Source organism: Camarhynchus parvulus, chromosome 2 (genome assembly GCF_901933205.1).
Source record: "Camarhynchus parvulus chromosome 2, STF_HiC, whole genome shotgun sequence".
Lineage (NCBI taxonomy): Eukaryota > Metazoa > Chordata > Aves > Passeriformes > Thraupidae > Camarhynchus > Camarhynchus parvulus.
The window spans coordinates 20246685-20256571 of NC_044572.1; positions in this window are offsets into that span (position 1 = coordinate 20246685).

The following is a 9887-nucleotide window of genomic DNA, read 5'->3' on the forward strand; positions in this document are numbered from 1 at the left end:
ACATGAGAGACAGATTTTAATAGATCGTGTGTGGCCTGTGTCCAAGGACAGCATCCAAACTCTCCACAGCTCCTTAAGGATGGCCTTTCCTCTACCCTTCATTGAGCCCTGAGCTCAGTTTGGGCTTCTCTGCTTTTGGGTAGTTTGTTGGTGTTTTTTTTTTTTCAACCCAACAATCATTTATTTGTGGCACTGAGGCAAAACTTCATTTAGAATAAATTGTGTAAGAGAAGACAGTGACAACCTTTAGTCAGTGCACGGATTGCAAAGCCACCGACGTGGTTGACAGTTAACTCATGGTTACCAAGGCTGCTGGCAGAGTTAATACGTCTGAGAGTATTGAAATTCTTTGCCAATTTATACATGTACAGATTTGAAGTGCAAATCGATGATGGCACCACTCCATGTTGCCATCTAGTCAGTTTTAAAAGTGAGCATTTGCCAGATGTCATTTCCCTCCTGCCTTGCCTTGGCTGCGCTAAAATGATCCTCCATGGCACACCACTTGGCTCTCGGAGCACGAGGGACTCAACTCAAGAACTAAAGGTAAAATGTAGCAGAAAATTAATTACCTTTCCATGGGGCAAATCTGCTGCTTTATCTCCCCGAGCCATCCTATCATGAAGACTGAGTAGTGCAACTGCCAGGGTGAAAGGGGAGGGAGAGACAGCAGGGATACACAACTCGGAGCAGGGCTGAAAAATTCCTTCCTGGCAGCACACCAACCCTTAAGGCAGCCTGGCTGTAAACATCAAACTGAAGTTTTGAGAACATTACTGCAGAATAATGCTGATTTGATTTCAGAAAAGTAATTTTTGGTAAGTACTTTGAGTTTATGCAACAAAAGGATGCAAGGGAAGACAAGTCTTCAAGCTTTTGTTTGTTCCCCCTTTTTCTCACATATTGCTAAGCCTCTTTTACTCAAATTTCACCCAATCTTTAGCAAAACTGAAGTTCTCATTTTGTAAGAAAAGTATTTTTAATAAAGCACCCTTCAAGTTTTATAAGAAAAATTATTCTGAGAAATAAAATGTCGTCAGTCACATTAATACTGTAAGTGCTATAATTGCCACAGTCAATTAATCGCCATCAAAACCAACTTATCTATTTCCAGAGAAAATTTTTAAGGGAAACCTTTGTGCCCCTAAAACATGAAATGGTGCATAAGGCTCCACACAGTTCCTTCAAAAACCTAAAAACCAAGTTAGTACAGTCATAATCATTTTCTATTGTAACATTGCCATCTCATCTGACTTCTCTAGGAAAAAAATGCCAGAAGCCTAAAGCAACATTCTGATCCCAGTCATGTGCAAAGAAGAAAACAGTGACAAGTATCAATCAAACGTATCATTTTGAAAGTAAACTTATACTTTTATATTATTTTGAAACCATGTATTTCAAAATACACCCTCAAATACTTCCTGTAACATGTTTCTCAAATCTGTATGGTTTCCTTATATCATTACATGCTAAGAAAATAAATTTCCCTTCAAATTTGCTCTGGTCTATTTTGTAGGAGGGATAGCTTGAAATAGAATATATATATATATTTTTTCATGATGGAATTACACTTATAAAAATAATAGGAAAGGATCAACTTCTAAAATCACATATCTATTAAAAGCAAAAGCTAATGTAGTGGTGTCCAAGCCTGTGCCACTAGGACTTTAATAATCAAACCACACCACACTACTCCAGTGGGGATTGCAGGAGCTCCTGCTGAAAGCCATGGTGAAAACCATGGTGAAACACATCCGTGTTCACTCTTGGGTTAGTTGCTTGGATGCCTATTTCTGAAAAAGGCAGCAAAGAATGAAAGGGAAGAAGCATTGCTCTTTCAAGGAGGGCATTTCAGGCCATCAGTGACCCCACAAGGCATCCATAAAAAACCAAAATCTTTAGTATTACTTAAAACAATCCCTTAATAGGAAATCTGATCAGAACTGCTTTTCCTTATGGCGCCTGTGAATCTCTGTGGCCACTGAAGACACGTGTTAGTGGCAGCCTGCATCAGCTCTGGTGTGCCATCTGAAGTCTGCCCAGGTGAATTCAATAGGCAGAGGCAGCTCCATGGCAACAACACTAAAGAAACGTCCTGTTAGCCAGAGATCTCATTCTGCAAAGATACATGGAGCATATTCTAGCACAACAGGAAGAAAAAGCATTTCAAAGAGTGATAATGAGCAAAGCCTTAAAAAATTTCCTCAAGAGAAGAAGCAGATCATGATCTTTGGTAATTATCCATAAAAGATTTTTCCTGAGAACAAAATATATTCCAGATGAGATTTTATGGCCTTTGTTTAGACAATATTCAAATAAATTTCATGCTGTTGCTTTGTTTCTTTTTTTCTGTTATAATCAGTATGCATCTGTTTATTCACTCAAAGCTCTGGAAGTCCTCCCAGTTTTCACATCCACCTGAAGACAGAAGCATCAAAAAAGAAAACCATTCCTCTTCAGCTATTACTTAAGCCCTAGTTTTCCAAGATTTGTGAATGAGCTGTACATCAGGGTACCAAAAAGGAGTCCTGAAAATTATTCATGAATGTAGCTTCATAAGTTTCACAGAACCCTTCATGAGTTACAAAGTGCTCTACACTCGGTTTTGACTGGATGCCAGAATTCCAGACATGATCTCTCCTGCAATGGACATATTTCAGTATGGCTTATAAACACTAACACAATTCTTACTTCATGCAAGTTTTTTTCTAGCACTTTATAAACAGTAATTCAATATTTACTGTAGCTAATGTGCTTATATCTTCTGAATGCTCATCTACTCTTCAAAACATAGCAAGACCCCATGATTTCATTTCTACAGGCTGACACAAAACATTTAGAATAGAGCAAACACATGAAAAAAAGAAAACACTGTGTACTAAGGTAAGTCTCTCAACAACAGAATAACATATAGGTGAATGGCTCCTTGCATAAGTAGTAGGGCAAATGTCAGAAATATTACTGACCAGTGTGAATCTCTGGGCTCTTCATGTTGGGTTGCTGTGAGGTTGCTTCTTGGAGAAAAATCTCTGTTGCATGCTTTTACAAAAAACAAACTTTTATTTAGTTTTGCTCTATATGTCACCCAGCATAAAGGAAACAATGACAGTAAGCATAGTGAGGTAGTCAGAACGAAAACTTTAGCTGTTTGTAGCCAAACTATTGTTTAGGAATCAACTCTTGAACTCCTGCTGTTTCAAATGCAATATACCAGTTTAAAACAAGACTAACTTTTGATTCTCACTTGTATATTCAGTGTAATAGTTCTCTAAACAGTAGCCATTGCTGAAGCAGCAGTGTTCTAAAGCAGCAAAGGGGCCAGCTAAATGTGGTCACCCACTCAGCAATTCCAACTTCATTTGCTATGTAGTTCCTTCTGGAAGAAACATCAGTTTGTTTTCAGTGTTTGTTCAGCCATTAGCATTAAACTGAAAGGGCTTTTACTAGGAACTTTTGCCAGAGTAAGTGGCTTTTTCTTTTTGTGGGTTCTTTTCCCCTAAATAAACAAGGTTAAAGTTATAATAAGGGCTTTTACATGTCTTTTTATCAATTAGCAATGAAAACAGAGTAGATACCAAAGTATCTACATGAAGATCATGCAGAAGAAAGAAACTTGTTATATCCTCCTTGCTCTGAGAGCTCATAAACAGATTAGGTGCAGCTCATAAGTGCTCCTTCACACTGCACTTGAGATCACTATGTAGCTGGGTGTCTGCTCTGCTTTTCTTGGATTGCACATATGCTGTTGTGCAACAAGCCTGTAAACTCTTTTTAATTAGCATTCATGTTGCTGTTTGCCACTGCAATGAAAGTTCATTTACCACAGTCTACTATAGTGTCTATATATAATCTCCATGTGCATAGCTATATTCTGCATGTTGTAAGAAAATTCATCACTGTTTTGCATTTGCTATCATGCTTCAATTAGAAAGGGAAAAAAAAACAACTTTAAGATAGGTGTGTTTCTTGCACAAATATGTGTTCCAGTACATTTAATACTTTCGTTATTCTGAATGTCTTGCAGAATTAGTAATTTTGCCAAATGGCTTGCACTGTATAATTTGAATGCATTTTTTTCAAACATTTTAAAATATAATGTTGATTAGAAATAATAGTATAATTAGCCAGTGAAATTATAACTTGCAAGTCAAGAAAAAGAAGTACAGAACAGTTCCATGTTTCCAAGGTGAGACTGTACTGGCTTTTTAACCAAAATAGGCATTGGATAAATTAAGATATTCTTTAAGAACAAGAATAAAATCTCAGGATATTTCAAACTTCTTGGAATATTTAACCATCTGACTAAAAATTAATATTTATTCCTTGTCCTATCGAAATGTGTGTTCAGAATAGAGATCATTTGTGATCATAGAATCACAGAATTACTGACCAGTTTGAGTTGGAAGGGACATTTAAAGTTCATCTGGTCCACTCCCCTGCAATGAGCAGAGATATCTTCAACTACATCAGGCTGCTCAGAGCCCTGTCCAATCTGACTTTGAATGCTTTCTGAGATGGTGCATCCTCTGCCTGGGCTGGTTACAGGAACTTCCTGACAGATATATATTGTAGATATATGCATCCTTATAGGATTTTCTTAGGGAAAAATCTTACCTACTCTTTGGTCCCAGGTGCAACTTGAAAGAGAAACAGAAATCCATCCAGTTAAGTGGCTTTAAGATCACTTGGCACCCCAGGAGGGTTTTTCAGGTTTGCTCTTTACTACTTCTGAACCTCAATTCAGATCCCATTTTATGAGAGTAATCCTATTTTTAGATCAGCCCTTACATTTTAGAAGTAGCTAAAATTTCAGAGATACTACATAACATCTTTTAGAGAAAATACAAACTTATTGAATCAAACAAAACAAAGTCAATTCCAAACAGAAAAACATGACAAAAAGTATTGAAAACACAACTGGTAAACCTGATCTGAGGCATCTTAAAGATGATCTTTTTTTGGCTTCTGGATAACTAAACAGATATCCGATTACAAACCAAAATATCCTTAAAAACAGAAACAAACATTCAGCGTAGTTACAGTTTGCTCAGTAGGTCTGTGCATACACCTTTTTTTTAATGATAAGCAACATAAATATTAAAAAGGTAGACTAGCTGTATATGTAACATACTAGTTCAAAAACTATAAATGCTAAATGTTTTAAAAATAATTCCTTTAACAGAAAAAAATCTGTAAAAAAATGTCCAGGAAGTAAAATGTTGTATTGCAACCTACCAGTGAAATGGAACATTCAGCATTCACTAACACTTCCACATCTTCCTTGCTAAACATTTACTTCAGTAGGGAAAGCACTGAAGAATAAACTTAGGTATAATATGAAAATTTAGTTTGATTATATTTTCAGGGCTCAGAGAGTTAGAAGTAGCATTGTATTGCACTCAAAGTTAATGATCAGACTGGGAGCCATTTGCAATAAGTGTATAGCATCAGTTTGGTACAAAACCAAACATCCTCCCACTCCAAATCAAAATGAAGGCTTTCAAGGCTTAGTATTTTATAATTGTTTGTTGCTACCATTTTTATGTCCCAGACAAGTTCAATCAAATTTGTTTGGAATAATTAATTGCAGTTACTTTATAAATGTGTTTAGCATCTGTACAAAAAAGGAGGACTAGATTTGACTGGCCAACTTCATTGGCAAAGGTATACCGTAAATCCCACTTGTAACCCATAGCACAGGTTCCTCTGTCTGGGATCCAAGGCCAAGTTTGGGGAAAAAAAAAAGGAAAAGAAAGAAAAACAAAAGAAAGAAAGAGACTAATTAAAATTCCTGGTAAAATAAAAATATTAAAAACCTGAAAATTTTGAAAAGTGAAAATACAGACAGAAAGGTATTCAAAAAACAATTGTTTTCTATGGAATAAAAAATATTTTTCAAGCAGTTTTGATCTTTAGTTAGCCTTTCAGACTAGCAAAAGGAAAACCATGTTGTTAACATAGACATGCTGTGGACTCTGCCATAAATTGTCTCATTTCACTGGTATCAGAGCAGTACTGTAACATCTCAGGTGTGAAGCCCTCAGGCTGTACAGTACAGAAAAAGATCTACCTGCTGCAGAAGTAAAATCAGCACCCTTCACTGTTTGTTAGATGACAAAGGCCATGTGATCCTTGAATATTATCTTTGTCAGTAGGAAATTACAGTTCTCTTCAGGATCTTAGATTAACAAGAACCTGCCTCATCAAGAGACATTTTTATAATCTCTATTTCAACTTCCCTGGCTCTCTGGAAAAATCCCTCAAGATGTTAATACTGTTAACAAAGACATCTGCAGACAGATTGCATCTTTGCATTTCTAGCCTAAAACATATGTATTGTTAAATATTTGTCAGTCAGTGCCTTTGCTGAAAGCAAATCACTGCAGACTGGAAATCCAAATTATTTCATCACCTTCTCCTCTGCTTCAAAATTTTTTTGAAAGACTACTGCTGGTCCACAGAGATTTCTGAAGCCAAGGATAGATGAAAGCTTGGTGTGGAACAACAGTGGCTCTGTGACTCCAAGGTTTAGCAAAGAGTGTAAAGCTGTGTCCCAGCACATCCCTGGCAGTCAGAAGCCTGTACTGAGAAAGGCTGAAGGCAGCTGGCAGGGAAAACAGGAGAGTGCTGGGATCCAGCCAGGCCTGCACATTCCACCTGAGCAAGCTGGGAGTGCTCAGGTGGCTGGCACTCTGCACTCTGTGCTGCTGGAAGCGTGCAGCCCCTGTGCTGGCCAGCTGTTGTAAAACTGCCTTTGATTTATGGCTCCAGCCTGTGTGATGCTTGGCTACAGTGGGATGTGCTGAACCTCACAGGCCAGCTAAATGTGGGGCTGTCAGAGTCTCTAACCCTTCTGCTGGTCATTTTCCTTATTGTCTTAGAGGGAAGGTAATTCACCTGAAGATTTCTCCATGTGAATATGTCTTCACACATGGAAACTGTGAGACCAAAATGCCCTAAGACAAACACAACAGAATGTCATGAATGTCATGAATGGGAAGTGGTGTTTGGCTGTTCTCTGGACACTGTGACTGAGTCCCACATAGAACTTCTGTTAACAGTAATTCCCATGCATTTGGAGCACAGACATGTTAGACTCCTGTGCTGGCACTTCTCAGATTGCACCATAATCAAAAGAAACCAGCCTGAAAGTGTGTGCAGTAGAACCAGTTCACACAAAGAGCCATATAACTGCAGCATTTTAAGCCCTACAGGAAATAATATACAGTGTCAGAAAGGCAAAAACCACATATACCAAAGAGCGAGGACATCAGGACTGATTGCACTAATGGTAAAGTTTTTGAACATCTGGTAATTAGTCTTAGTTTGGAAGGACTGTAAAATGTTGGCTTATATACCCTATTCCATTTCACTCTAGTAAGTATGTATATGCCAAGACCCTCTGTTTCTATGGCTGCTCAGTTGCTTTTAATGAAGTTTAAGAGAAAAACCTATGTAGAACTGTACATCCCACTTAGAAAAAAGTCAAAATGACAAAAAGCTACATTATGCTGAGAGATACCACAGAAGAAGTTTTAGCTTTAAGCAGGGCAGAATCAAAAAATAGGTTCATTGATAGAGATGAAGTATGATTCTGCATTTCAGAGTTTGGAATTTATCTGATGACTGCTTATACATTCCTACCAGGCTGGCATATTAAGTGCCAATCAACCAAATATCTGTGGTGTTGAAATACTGTTTGATTCATTAGCTATTGAAGCCACCATATAGAATGGAAATAATTTCTTGCCTAATAAATCTTATCACTTTCTTGGGGCTAAAAGTGCAAAATCTGCTCTCTGGTGTCTCCTTCCCTTTTTATCAAAGCGACAGTACCTCTATTGCTCAAGGTTGTTCCATATTAGTCTATGTAATTCCATTCCAAATACTTTGGTATTTATTCTGATTGTAATATGAGTTATCAGTGCATTTCTACCTGGTGACTTTATTATAAGAATTTTACAGCAGCTCTTGTATCAGGGTTATTTTAAGCATATATTGGTTGTAGCAGTCATTGAAGCTTCTCAGATTATCAATACTGATGTGAACACACACCTAAGAGCACCAGCCTTGTGAAGAAGAATGCTGCCAGTAAAAGCAATACATACAATAACACTGCCAAAAATAGTGTTTCACCAGTGTTACTTCTGAGCAACAAAACTCCCCCGAGAGACTTGTAAACATCATACCCACATTAGTAATTGTGTCATGTGCAATCACATCACAATGTTCAGGTCTAGGCAAAACTTTTGAAAAAGTCAGTACTTTATTTCAGCTTCCTAATTATAAATCCAGTCCAGTAAAGGATGTCTTAGCAAGCAGGCTAGTACAAAAGTAATAATAATTTTTTAAAAATCCCTTTCTGTGACATCAGCTGTTCTATAATGACTAAGCTGAGTAACAGGCAATTGGGATAACTTAGTTGTTATTTTGATTGATAAACTCCTATAGCAGAGCTCTGAATTGAGGCAGAGACCAGGCAAGCTCTAGTTATTTTGATAATAATTTAAAGCAATTATTCTCAACAAAACTCTTCTTATATATTTTATAAGGATGAATTATTTCGGAATTATTATCATAAATTTTTCAGAGAGAAGAAAAATATTAAAACTATCAATATGCACTCTTACTTATAAACACTCATCTCATTTACTTATTTACTGATTTATAAGGAGTATTTCAAGCTATTATAGAAGCATGCTTTAAATCACAATTGTCTTTAAATTGATGAGTCATTTGAGTTTCAGCTAAGGCAGCTCTGTTTGTACAGCTGCCAGCTGGGGTATATGAGGTGGGATACACACACAAGCCACCCTTTCCCCATAAGAATTTTTCAGGAATAGTTTCTAAGTGATCTCATCACATTTCACATTAGCACCGGTGCAAGAAGAGTAGCTCAAATTAGGTCAGGTTCTCTGAGAATTGCCAGATAACTCACTCTAGAGAGGAGATCAGATTTTTCTGGTTTGATTGTTGCAGTGCTCTGGGCTCCTATCAAGTATTAAAACTGCCGTAAGATGAAGTTGGTTTATTGCAGTTCACTAAATTTGCTAAGATTATTGTTCTTCAGAGGATTTACAGCACTGACAGCTATTGCATAGCCCTTTTTGCACAGCAGCCTGAAAACCAGGTTGGAATACTCGGTGTACATCTCTTCCCTATATGGATGCAACTCCCCTGAGCTGCTGTAGCTGGTGGAAATTTGAAATCTGTGGAAGTGAAGTAGCAGTGCCCTGAGCTGGGCACTCCAGGCAAAGCCACTGCTCTTGTCCTGAGACTCTTGCTCTTCAAGATGTTGCACCAACCACTGTTTTAAATAATCAAACCTTTAAAGTGAGATCTGTTCAGGTAGCCAATATTATTTCCTTACAAAAGATAAGAGACCTGAAAAACCCTAAGCTTCTGAACCTCTACAAGGTCTTGGGTAGAAAACAAGTTCACAGGTTAGTAACCCTAGTAACCTGTTTTCCACAGCACCTTCCAAATTTTTTCTTCCATTATGTTAAAATCTGATCTTGCTAGGAATTCCCAAATGAGAAGTAAAAATGCATTTAAAAGACAGAAGTGCTATAAAAGGAGAAGAGGCAGATATTACTTCAACAGTTTTGGAAGGTTTCAAGCCTTTTGGTCCTGGCACAGTGCAAAAAACTACAACCATATGTAAATATTTACTGCAAAGCCTGTTTTTTATGTCCAAAAATTTTAAGGATGACAGCCAAATGTCTTGTCAATCCACCATGAGAGCCCAAAAAGGAACAGCCCTTCTTTGTTGTAATATCCAGTGCATAATAATTGAGTAAATTTTCCTGCCAGAAAAATACCTATGAATTTTCATTTCTGCTATCTTGGATCTGGCCCACACCATAAATAAGGGATTAGTATGAAGT